We start from the raw sequence: 9,391 nt of genomic DNA, 5'->3' as shown, positions 1-9,391 counted from the left end.
TTCCCGCCTCATGTGTTTTGATTTAGACCTGTTTAGTATGCTGCCGCCGAAACTATAACGAACCGACCATCCTAGTACCTCTTTTATTCTTGATATTTCATTAATTTACTTTTCTTTTATTATTATTAGCTATAGACCAAATCAATTAAACCCCCACAACTGTTACCTTAGACCAGATTTAGACAATTGGAATTCCCTTCCTCCCTGTGGTTCGACTCGTGCTACCACTAGCTTCTGTTAGTTTAGCTCGGAATTATAAATTTTATTTTTGATACTAAAACGACGGTATCAAATTTTGGCGCCGTTGCCGGGGAGGTAGCGCTAGTTTTAGTTGTTTTTATTTTGGTCTGTCTTTAGCCTCAAGGGAAGACTGAGTACCTTGAGGCAGTTCTTACCTTCCTATTTAGTGTTGTTTCGATAGGTCCTATAGGTCCTATTAGCAGTACTTCAGGAGGATTCACCATGTTCCGTTCTTGGGAGCAGCAGGTGGAATTTTGTGAGAGATGTGGTGCTGAGGGGCATGATTCTGCTGTATGCCGAGCAACTATGGACCAAGTTTATGCTTACAGGCAATATAAACAAGGTCATTATACGCCGCCCCATCCGTACTATCATCAAGGCTTTCAAGAGCCTTCATATTCTTTTGCGCCACCTCCACAAATCCCTCTTCCCTCTAACGAGATAGCGGATCTCAAAGCTATGATACAAGAGATTTCGGCCAAAAGCAAACATGGTTTAAATCAACTCACTCCCGAATGGCCGACCTTTCTTCTCTTCAACACCTGGAGACCGTGCATGCTATACGCGGTCATAATGGGTCGACCCCTGAAAGGCCTGCTATGGAAAGGGTAAGCCCGGAAATTAATAAAGATGAATTGGGAAGAGAAGAGGCTGAACTCTCGGAGCAGAAGAATAGCGTTAGGAGTAGAATTGCTGCATTTGAAAGTCAATCGACATCGCCATCGCTTTGGTATTGTTGATAAAGATGAGACCGAGCAAAAAGAGACTTTGAATGCCATAACCCTGAGGAGCGGGTCTACTATTGCCGGGTCCGCTGTGGCGAAAGATGGGTCTGAAAAGAAGAAAGAAAAGGCGTCTGTTAATAATGGCAAAATAAAGACGACTAGCAGCATAGGCAGTCGATCGACTGCCTATCATGGTCGATCGACCGCCTTGAAAGAACAGTGGCAGAAGATTAACGAAGCAGAAACTTCAAACAACAGCAGGACCAGTCGATCGACTGACCATAATGGTCGATCGACCGGTCCCGACTTTCCAGTGCTATCAGTACTGAAAACCTCGATCGATCGACCGACCAACCTAGTCGATCGACCGAGGAAGTCTCTTGAAGGTGCTCGATTCCGTCCCCAATGCCTAATGACTTGAGAGACCATTTGTTTCGGGGTACGACAACTCCGAAAATATTGAGGCAAGACCCGAGTCTTGATGGGTCGAGTCCAGTTCCAAGGTATGACCCCATGTCGGTTAATGGCTCACATTTGAGACGGTCTGAAGAAGGGTCGAGCTGCAACAAAGAGAAGGTAGTGGATTTTCAGCCTAAATCCACTGATGCCGGTGCGAGAGACTTAGAGGAGAGGGCTAAGTTACTTCTTTCAGCCCCATATCCGGAGAGACTAGTGCCGACAAAGGAACAGGTATCATTTAATAAGTTTGAAAATGTTATTCGTAGTCTGAATGTACAGGTTCCTTTTCTCGAGTTAGTTAACCAAGTACCCGCTTATACTAAATTTATGAAACAATTGTTGTCCAAAAAGCGGTCACTTGAAACGAAGGCACTCGTCGCACTTTCGAGGAGTCTTGCTCCTATCATCTCCCTCACACGCGCCCCTAAGTTAAAGGACCCGGGCGGTTTTCTGTTCCTTGCAACATAGGTACCTTCTCAATTGAGAAGGCATTGTGTGACCTAGGAGCCAGTATAAGTGTCATGCCCTTGAGTCTAGCTAGGAAATTGAAATTGACTAGGTTTTCAGTTACTAGCATGACAGTACAGATGGCTGATCGTTCTGCGGTCCAACCTATAGGAGTCTTAGAGGACATTCCTGTCCAAATAGGGAAGTTTTTCTTCCCTATTGACTTCGTTGTACTTGATATACCCGAGGATGCTCATATTCCTATTATTTTGGGTAGACCATTTCTCGCACACCTTGGTGCGGTTATAGATGTAGGCTCAGGGACGTTGACCTTTAAAGTAGGGAAACAGTCCATCGTTTTTACTCAGCCTGCTAAGAAGAAAGACCCCATGTGGCCGGTCACTTGTAATACGGTTTCTGAAAAGAAATCGTACTTTGTGCTTCCTGAATTGCCTATCCCTATTACTACTGCTGTGTTAACACCTCCGCTCCAAATTGGGAGCAAATTGGAGGAAGATCTGTCTATTTTCGATATTGCGGGAGAGCTGGTTTGGGGAAGGGTGAGCCGCAAGTTGCTCCAACCGCAAAGAAGCCAATCATTTCAAGGGGTGGTCTTGGTTTCGAGCTATGGGGACTGATGAGGAAGTGGATGACGAGCCGGTCAAAGCAACGAAGTCGATTTGGATTCGACGAGTCCAAGGAAATCCTTGATTGGGGAGATGACCAAGTTGATCCATTGAGTTTTGCGGATGTTGAAATTTTGAGAAGAGTGCGGTGAGAAGATGAGCACCGCCGAGGCTACCTCATGTAGCCGAGCCGAAGCCGACGAAGTGGGCCATACCGTGGTCCTTCTTGATCAACTATTAGTTGATCAAGTTCGTTATAAACTTCATTTTATTGCTTTCGAACTATTTTCTATTGCTTTTGTGTGCGCGAAAACTTCGCTTTTACTTTATTTGCTTAGGATTTTTTAAGTACTTTAGACTTCGTTCTGGGTTTTGCGCAATTTTGGGCGCGTATTATTGTGCATTTGCGGGTATTTTGAGCTTTTAGCTCAAATCATTGAGCAATTACGAAGAAATAAGACGCTGCAGTTGATGAATTCGATCGATCGATGGCCATCATGGTCGATCGATGAATTGCGTGTTTCTAGAGAGCTCTTGTTCATGCCACACTGGTCGATCGACTGCCTCTTTAGGTCGATCGACCACTGCTGCTGCTATATTCGTTCACGACCTCTCCCCTGCTGTGTTTGGTCGATATGCGGACTTAAGGGAGTCTTCTACTTCACTTTATTTTTCCGTCGAATTCTCTATTTCTTCTATTGTCTCACCTGTGCACAATTTTTCCGCTTTAAAATTGTTTTCTTCGGTCTTATGCGTGGTATTTTCTATCTTTCAGGCACTCTTGCTGGTAGCACTGCTGGCTACTGAAACCTCCTAGCTCACGCTGGTTTGGGGAGGTTTCCTTTGCTGCGCTTAAAGTCTTGTGAGTTCCCGATTTCCACTTCATGTCATATTTATTTATTTCGTTTACGCAAATTCTCATTTCCCTTTTCTTCATTACATGATTTTGCACAATGGGGACATTGTGCGATTTGGTTTGGGGAAGGGTTTTGCGTCGCATATCATTGTTTTGCATTCACGTTTACTTTTGTTTTGCATTGTTTATTTCATTTCATATATATACAAAATTCAAAAAAATTGAAAAATTTCAAAAAATTCCATAAAATGCATGTTTATTTTAGCATATAGGTCGAGTCGGAACGGTAGTATTTCAAGGATGATATTGCTTTTTGCACTGTTTTGCCCGAGCCTTGCTTGACTTACATGTTATTAGTAGAATCGTAAATGCATATCTACGAGTTTTCGTTACATTCTTGTTGAACTTGAGACTTGACTTTGATTTTTGGCAAACTACATCATATTTCGAGTATTAGAGCCTATAATCGGTGACATCTATGACCGGTTTATCTAGGAATGTGAGTAGTACTCCTTATGAGACATGTTTCCTTAATTTGCATAATTATGAACTTGATCTACTTAATACCTGTATGCATTCGGTTTGTGGTTTGTTGACACATGTGGTAGAGGTTTCCCTTTCTTATTTTGCCCATGAACCTCACAGAGCCAAATTTAGCCTTTTGTCCCTTAACTACATCCTATATCTAGCCTGCCTTTGTCAAGCTAGTAGTATTAGTTTTGGGAATGTGTTTATTTGCGGTTTGGTTATATGCTCATTTTGAGATGATGTTGGGAAGACGAAAAAAGGAAAGAAAGAAAAAATAGAATTGAAAAGAAAAAGAAAAGAAAAATGACTCGAAAAAGAAGAAAAAAAAAAAAAAAAGACGAGTGCTGTAGAATCCGGTCGATCGACTGACCATATTGGTCGATCGACTGCATCCCGAGAGAAAGAAAAGTTCGGAAAAAATCACATGTTGCAATTGTTATGATTTGGTGATTTCCACTCCCATATTATCATTTGTATTCTTTGGGGAGTCAAATTTTGTGGAGATTGTGAGTTTTGTGCCTTGAATTGGCACCGTATTGTATCATTTACATTGAGCTTGAAGTTGGGATTCGTCTATAGTTTGGATTGTAGTACTAGCTTGGCTTATTACTCCTCATATCCAAATTCATTTTAGCCCCTTCTTACCCTTTACCTCACATATCCATATATACCTCGGCATGTGTCATGGTCATTTGTTGGTTGGAATGCATATGTACGGTCATAGAGATCATTTTCATATTTTATTCTTTGGCATGTCTTCATAGGTCGTAGTTAGGTGAGAGTCTTTACAAAATAAATTCTTTCTATCCTCTTATATATTCACCTTGTTCTTATTTGAGTGATTTGAGCGACCCGTGAGAGTCCAATTTGACAAGTCTCTATGGTTGACGGTTCAGCAGTTTTTAATGGCTTCATAATTCGTTTGCATGATTCACATTGCTAATTGATTGTTGGTTGTGCATTAAATTGGTTTAGGCTTTACATATTGCAATTCGCTCTGAGACTGAACTCGTTCCATTAGGTTTTAGGATCGAGTCTAGTTCTTGCTTGGGGACAAGCAAGGTTTGGTTTGGGGATATTTGATGCGTGTCCAAAATATGATGTTTCACACTTTATTCTACACGCATTTCAGAGCTCAAATGTGCAATATATGCCATTATTTCCCTATTTTCCTCTACTTTCGTGTTTTTGTCTATTATTGCAGAAATATGAAGAATTGAGCGGAAATCGAGCCAAATCCGTCCTTAAGTAATTAACATTGCATTTGACATGAAGTATTGACTCGAGGAATGAGCTTGGTGCGCGTTTCAAGGCCTAAAGATAGCAAAAGCATGGGTGCGTACGAGTTTAACAAGCGAAGAAGCACTTCACAATATTGCAGCCTGCTTCGGATGGCAATATCTCGAGTTCTAGAGCTGATAATCCAGTAATTCCAATTTGAGGTGAAAGCTTATCCTCTTAGCTTTCCAACGCCGCATAGAACGCCTGATTTGACCAAGGAACGAAGAAATGGCAGCTGTTTTAAGATCGGTGCGCGCTGCAGAATTCGTCGAGAATGCACTCTTTGTCAGACAACTTTGGTCGATCGATCGATGCTTATGGTCGATCGACCGAGCACGAGATCGGCTACTGTTCAGTATGGTTAGGTTGGTCGATCGATCGAGCAACATGGTCGATCGACCACTCCACGAGCTGATACGAGGATTAAAAGACCGAGATTTATCAAGCCCATGAGTTATTAGGTTTAGGAATAATAGCTGCGTACTTTTCCTATATAACGCAACATGAACATTGAGTTTGGCTATCAAGTTTTATTTCAGTTTTACATTCAGTTTAGAATAATTAGGGTTCAAGGTTTGCTTCGGTTTTGAATACAATTTGCTTGGATAATTCGGCCTTGTTCTTTTCCTTCACAATTCTACACGGTATTCTTTGTTTCTATTTCAAAAGTATTTTGCTTATAGTGTTAGAATTGCTAGATCGTTTCCCCAAAAGCCGAACTGTTGTTTTATGTTAATTGTTTCTTCCGCCGTTTTAAACATGAATTCAATAGTTAGATTTATCATTGATGTTATTGTTGTTACCTTTAGAATGAGTAGCTAAATAATTAGTGCTAGGATGTAGGCGAATTATAGTGTAGGCGGCGTAGAATAAATTCGGATCGAATCGTATGTCGGTCGATCGATCGCTATGCGTGGTCGGTCGATCGACCACGTGAGGTTTTCCTTTCGTTTTAATTGTCTTAATTCTTAATTCGACGAATCGAGTGCACACGACCAGTTGAATGTTTAGGATATGACTGACCCATTAGATCGAGAGATAGGGACAGTTGTTAGATCACCAATTAAAATGACTAAACTATGCTGAGATCGAAAGATAGGTAAAGTTTAGATGATTAGTCACTTTTCAGGACGAGAGTCGTATTAGTGATATTAGGGACTTATAGCGAGATCGAAAGATGCTATTTGTTAAGAGTGGACCGAGAGGACCTCTTTATTTCCCGCCTCATGTGTTTTGATTTAGACCTGTTTAGTATGCTGCCGCCGAAACTATAACGAACCGACCATCCTAGTACCTCTTTTATTCTTGATATTTCATTAATTTACTTTTCTTTTATTATTATTAGCTATAGACCAAATCAATTAAACCCCCACAACTGTTACCTTAGACCAGATTTAGACAATTGGAATTCCCTTCCTCCCTGTGGTTCGACTCGTGCTACCACTAGCTTCTGTTAGTTTAGCTCGGAATTATAAATTTTATTTTTGATACTAAAACGACGGTATCAATGTCCATGAGAGAGTAATTTGTATCCATGAAAAAGCACCACCCTTATTCTAAACTTGAAGTTCTCCGTCTCTCAATCAGTCTCCTCCGCCCATTTTCCCAATCAATTGTAGAATCAACAATCAAGAGAGAATTTTATCGAAGATTTTCGGTTTTCATTTATGTAAGCCTTTCTTTCTCTTCTCCTCACACCACTTTCTTTTTATCTTATTATCTTAATAATAATAATAATAAGGGTTATTTCATGGGAATACTATGAACTATGGGTGCCCTTCTCAAATTACTATGACCTATTGATTAACTACGATTACTATCTACTATTATACCCCTTATCATGGAACAGTATTGGGCAATTTTTAACCGGTTTGTGAAGGAATGTATGCGGGTCCCACTTTTTCTTTATAAGATCTTAAGATCTTCATCTTCTTCATTTGCAACGGCATTCTCCAAATTTCTCCATTAAAATTTCTTAATTTCTCCTTTTTTTTATTTCTCTCTCCTCTTTTGATTAATCTATCATCCAAATTTGTTCCATTAATGAAGGGCTCATCTTCTACATCATCATCCATTTCTTCCGGTTCAAAGGCTTCAAAGGCGGTATTTTGCAACCACAATTATAAAGCTGTTATAAAGATCATCGGTAAAGGACGAAATGTTGGGAAGAATTTCTATGGTTGTCCTCTTTGGCCTGTAAGTATCTTTATTTAATTTTTTAGATATTTAATTATCTTATTTAAATTGGGGATTTGATTTAAAATGTTGGTTTTAATATGTTGATTTATATTTTTCAATTATGTAGAATGGTTGTGGGTTTTTCGTTTTAGAGGAAGATTTGAAGGTAGGAAGTGCTCGGAATTTCAGTGACTATGAAATGAAGATATATGATGACAAATTGAAGAAATTGAAGCTAAAGAAGGAGATGTTTAAGATGGAGGTGATGTATTTGAAGGATGAATTAAGTAGACAGTCAAAAAGGCAAAAAATGCTTATGTATGCCTTGATTAGTTCTTGGATATTTTTTGCTTTTATTTGGATGGTTTATTGTAATTGTGAGACGAGAATTGACATCTTGTGTAATAAAGCCTGAGATGTAATTTGAAGACGTGGCGAGATGTTATTTTATGCTCAAAGTTTGTGTAATAAAGCTTGGTTTTCATTGCATTCCTGATCCAAAATGGCCATTACATAATGGCATTACATAATGCTGCTTGTTTGTCAAAATGAAACATTTACTTGTCTATTACACCAAACTGACTGTCTAACGATTTCAGTACTACATCAGAATGCATTACTACTACTACCAAACTTGACAACTATACTACAACTCAAACAATCTGGTTGACGGTTTCTTGAGTATTTGGTCCTCCTTGTCCATTAAGCAAGATGCTTGTTGGTCCACTGGTACTACCCACAGGCTGCCAATAAGAAAGCACTTGTTAGTGAACTGATTCATGACTCAAAATACTCAACTTATTGCAAAAAAGGTATAGGTAGATATACTTACATTTGTAAATGCATTCCCTTCTTGATCAATTAGCACTCCAAATCCTTGAGGTGGCTGTATACAAATGAAATTAACTGGTTAGTGAACTTACTGAACTTACAAAATCTCAAGAACACTAAAAACTTGTAAACAAATGAAATAAATGTTACTTACCCTAGATCTTCCACCACCTCTTCCACCACCTCTTCCATCACCTCTTGCACGACCTCTTCCACGACCTCTTCCACCTCCTCTGCCACTCACTATAACTCTTCCACCCTTACCAACTCTTGTTGGTTGTGCTATGGCAGAATGATGAGCCTGTGATGGCTGGACATCTGAAGTGGCCTCAACCCTTGGATATTTCCTAGGCCTGCCCATGGGTCTTTTTGGTGGTGGTGGTTGTGCTTTGTCCTTATCAGGACACTTCCTTTTGTTATGTGTATTTGACTTGCAAACAAAGCATGTCATTTCAATGCCATGCCTGGTTAACTTACCTTTCTTCTTTGGATCCTCATGAGGATCTCTCCTCCTTTTCTTCCTAGGCCTACCAGGCCCTACCTTAATGGGAGGGGATTCGAGGAGGAAGCTCACGTTTTGGCCAATGTCTTTGACCAGGGACAGGATCTATCCCAAGATTATAGGACCTCAGATAAGCATCCCTCTTATAGTAGTCAGACACATAGTCCTCAGCATGACCATGTACTTCAAAAATAGCACTCACAGCATGAAAGCATGGGATACCTGTTAACTCCCATTTTTTACAGGTACATGTCCTAGCCTCTAAGTCAACAGTTACATGATCAATCCCAATATGCACTTGAAACAGAGTTGGCCTAGATGGTAAGGCTTTACACATAGAAGCCTTATCCTTCTCTATTTCAAGCCTTTCCTAGACCTTTGGACATACCACATGTGAACTCCCCTCCATCTCAATTTTTTTCTGAACTAGCCTTTGCATAATTAAAGTCCTAATCTCTTCAAGCATGTATATGAGATGTTTGGATCTTGCACTAATTATGTAAGCATTAAATATTTCAGACATGTTACTTACTATGACATCATTTTGGGTGTGCTTTTGGATGAATGCTCTACAAAATAAGGTTGGGTTGCAAGCAATGAAAGCATCAGCAGCTTTAGGATCAGCTTCCTTCAAATTGTCAAGTGCTTCATTGAAGTCAGGCTCATTATAGGCCTTGGCACAAGCCCAAAACAGAATCTTCATATCTTCTCCTTTGTA

This window comes from Silene latifolia, chromosome Y, assembly GCF_048544455.1.
Source record: "Silene latifolia isolate original U9 population chromosome Y, ASM4854445v1, whole genome shotgun sequence".
Lineage (NCBI taxonomy): Eukaryota > Viridiplantae > Streptophyta > Magnoliopsida > Caryophyllales > Caryophyllaceae > Silene > Silene latifolia.
Note: the sequence above shows the minus strand (reverse complement) of the source record.